Here is a 3034-nt window from a genome sequence, read left to right on the forward strand (position 1 = left end):
ATATAAAAACAACAGTGATGCAATGACTGATAAAGTGATTAAACTTATTCTAATATCTCCCTGTATACCACATTGAGTGAAAACACTTTCAGAGTGCTAGACAAATTTCCCTTGTGATTTAGAACTTTAACTTTAACATCACATGCTCTTTGAACTCAAGAGAAAGCAATATATAACTGACCATGTGCGAAAACGGGTTCAGTTAGGAATATTCCTACTCTGTCTAGAGTTTGTCCTTGTCATTTATTAATAGTCATCACAAATGCTGGCATCACAGAAAACCGTCATTGAATCAATTTGTTTTTTTCTTTTATTTTTTTTCTTTTCTTTTTTTTTATTCTTATTTTTTTTCTTACTTTTTTTTCTTAAATTGTTCTCTTGTGCCTTTAAGAGCCAGCCCTATACTCGGGACGGCCCTCCTAAACTGAGAGGGAGGTTGCTGTGTGTCCTGCCAGACTCTCCTGTTATACTGAGCACAGGTGAGCTCAAATCAGTTTAAATGGGAGGTCAGTGTCAGATGGGGACAAATTAATTCTTGGAATCAAAACAACCTCTCCCTCTGCAGATCCTGTTAATACTTCAGCTTCGATAATATTAGGTCGTGATCTTTTGATAATAAATCTGGTACCATTACAAAGATCCCATTTACTATTGAGATTTCTCAATAGCATGATGATTGCACCCACTTTCAATTTTAATTTATGACACGGCATTCAAGAAATTCGATGGGAAAATTTTCCTTTTCAGCATCATCTGTGGAATCAATGGAATCATCACTCAAATATGTGTGAAAATCTCCATCAAGTATATCCAAAATTTCTTCATTTACTTTTTGAACATGCTCATTTTTTGGACAAAGAATTGCACGTTTAGATATATTTTTAATATTATCTATAGATATAGTATTTCCAAAGGTAGCTTCAATAATAGATCCATTACAAAATCATTTCACAGGGGATTTCAATAATATCCATTTCTAAATGAAAACTGCTATCGAGTTTGCTGTCTCCAAGTTTTACTAACCATCCACTATAAGCAGAATCCTCTGATCTCATATTTGTTGTAAGAGACAACTTTCTGAAACATCCCCAAACATTGCAGTACTTTAAACTCATTTGTACTATGGCCGATCGCATAGCATGCGGTACAATACTGAGACATTGTCGAAAATCCCCTCCAAGAAGAAGAACTTTTCCACCAAATACAACATTCAGACTCATAATTTCTCTTAGTAATCTGTCTATGGCGTTTATAGCATGACTAAATGCCATGGTGCATTCATCAATCATGAGAAGTTGGGCCTTTTTAATAGTTTTAGCAACTTCACTGTTTATATCGAGTCTAGAAATTGAAGTTTCATTTAATGGAATCAGTAATTTATGTTGGGAATGAAAGGTGCTTCCACCAAGAAGTAAATTTGCAGCAATTCCTGTAGACGCTATGGCTAAAACAGTACCACCACGACCTCTAATATAATGTATTAAAACTTTATACAGATATGCAGGTGAATGGGGTTCCTGGCTGGCAGGCCACTGACAGCAAGCTATCCAACAGCAGATTCTGTGAGGAATGGGGCTGCCTCCTCCCTACTGTCAGGGTCTGGTTTGAAGGCCGGCCACGCCCCCTGTTGGGCCAGACCCAGAGTTCTACCAGGCCGTGGCCTCCGCCTCAGCAACCCAGGACTGAGGGCTGCTGGGTGCTCCTGGTGCTCTGAGGGTGGGCTCTTCCCTCAGGCCTCATGGGAAACAGCTGGGGGAGGGCGCAACCTTTTCCAAGACGACCCCTGCAGGACTGACTTCCTTCTGGTTGGTCAAGCTTCTGGACATGATGTTATACCCATTGTTTTTATATAAGTAGGTACCATATTAATTAGCTTTCATCTGGGAAATAAAACTGCTTGCAGTGACATGGACTGTGCGTGTGTGTGTGTGTGTGAGCACTGGGCCTTACACAGCTGCAGGAGGAGCTAGGAATAATGACAGCCTGTGAGTGCGCAGTGGCAGCGTGGCAGGCCTGGGAAGGCTGGGCTCCGTGCGGCCTCTGTGTGAGTGGTTGGCCTGGAGTCGCTGCAGGGCTGTTGACAGACCGGCTGCACACATGGTGGGGAGAGCAAGAGCCCTGGATCAGGAGGGAGACCCAGGGACCCGGAGAATAGTTGGGACCCACAGGGCAAAGTGCACCCCATGCTTCCCTTTCCCTGCATCTGACCCCGAGGACACAGGTGACCTGCGCTGAGCCTGTCCACTTACCAACCCCCAAACGTTCCCATTTTACAAATCAAGAAAGTTATTCAAAGTTATGAATGTGACCTCAAGCAAGGGTAAGACCAGCTCTAACATTTGAGGAAGCACTTGGACACACGGAGAGGTGCACACACGTACAGTTGGCGAAGTGACTTTTTCACACCCAGATTTCCTTCTGCACCATCAAATATTGTTGAAAAAGATGTGCACAAAGCCGCTGAGCATCTGAAGAGATGCAAACCCAGGTCAAAATGTGAACACCTGGAAACCAAAGATGCATGAGCCTGTGGGTGGGGCAGAACTCAGTATAACATTTTTGGAAAAGTGTTCTTCAATAGCTACCCACTTTAAGAATGCACACCACTCCCCCGCACAGAGACATGAGTTAAATGTATTTGACTTGTGGAATCCTCCCCCTGAAAGCATATGTCTAAGGGTGAGGGTGCTCCTGCAGGAGCCTGGCGGTGTGCCGCACAGCAGGACCGTCCTCGCCCCGGCTCCCGCTCCCGCCTCCTCAAAGGACTTGTGGCCGAGAGTGGGGGTTCCGAGGCCACCGGGCTGTTTATTTGCTCCTTCAGCCCCTGGGCTTCAGGATTTACTTTCATACGGATCCCTGTTCCTTCAGGATGGTCTTACCTGCTCCATTTGCATCTTCCCTGCACCGCGTGTCCCTTCCGTATTGTATATGGATGGTCTCTGGCGCGTTTTGCCATCAGAATCCTATATGTTGTAGATGCCAATGTTTGTGTGGTTGCCAAGGAGCCTGGGACCCCTCTCACCCAGAGGGGCTA

The 3034-nt window shown here is 44.5% G+C and overlaps 1 non-coding gene across 1 annotated transcript; it reads right to left on the reverse strand.

The window, feature by feature from the left end:
* Nucleotides 1–369: 369 nt before the first annotated feature.
* LOC118652538 lies at nucleotides 370–511 on the reverse strand. The gene has a single exon (XR_004966658.1).
* Nucleotides 512–3034: the final 2523 nt, after the last annotated feature.

This window comes from Myotis myotis, unplaced genomic scaffold, assembly GCF_014108235.1.
Source record: "Myotis myotis isolate mMyoMyo1 unplaced genomic scaffold, mMyoMyo1.p scaffold_m19_p_31, whole genome shotgun sequence".
Taxonomy (NCBI): Eukaryota; Metazoa; Chordata; class Mammalia; order Chiroptera; family Vespertilionidae; genus Myotis; species Myotis myotis.